We start from the raw sequence: 533 nt of genomic DNA, 5'->3' as shown, positions 1-533 counted from the left end.
ACTCTTTTTTTTCTTTTGGACGCAATTTAAAGCAGCAGAGTTGGTATACAGAGTATTTTGAATCCGCCAACACTGGTGCAAAATCATTTTATGCAGCAAGGGGAAATTCTTACCAATAGTTAGTAAACACACAGAGAGAGACACTTGATGTGGAGCCAAATTCATAAACGTGGTTTTACGACAAAATGGGTCAAATTAGTGTTACGTATTCTTTTTCACACTTCTGTACTTGTCAGGATGGCCGAGTGGTCTAAGTCGCCAGACTCAAGGATCAACTCCTTCCTGATCAAAGGGAATTCTGGTCTCCAAATGGAGGCGTGGATTCAAATCCCACTCCTGACACACTTTAGAACTGTGATTGTCGGCAGAACAACAAGTTTAACTCTTTTTTTTCTTTTGGAAGCAATTTAAAGCAGCAGAGTGGATGCAAAATCATTTTATGCAGCAAGGGGAAATTCTTACCAATAGTTAGTAAACACACAGAGAGAGACACTTGATGTGGAGCCAAATTCATAAAGGTGGTTTTACGATAA

General features: G+C 39.4%; 1 non-coding gene across 1 annotated transcript; it reads left to right on the top strand.

Annotated features, from left to right (window-relative positions):
- The first annotated feature begins 231 nt into the window (after positions 1–231).
- On the top strand, positions 232–342 carry trnal-caa. Its single transcript has 2 exons — positions 232–269; positions 297–342. It is a non-coding gene; the product is annotated as a tRNA-Leu (tRNA).
- Positions 343–533: the final 191 nt, after the last annotated feature.

This window comes from Micropterus dolomieu, unplaced genomic scaffold, assembly GCF_021292245.1.
Source record: "Micropterus dolomieu isolate WLL.071019.BEF.003 ecotype Adirondacks unplaced genomic scaffold, ASM2129224v1 contig_10465, whole genome shotgun sequence".
Lineage (NCBI taxonomy): Eukaryota > Metazoa > Chordata > Actinopteri > Centrarchiformes > Centrarchidae > Micropterus > Micropterus dolomieu.
This window is presented reverse-complemented; position numbering and strand designations above follow the sequence as displayed.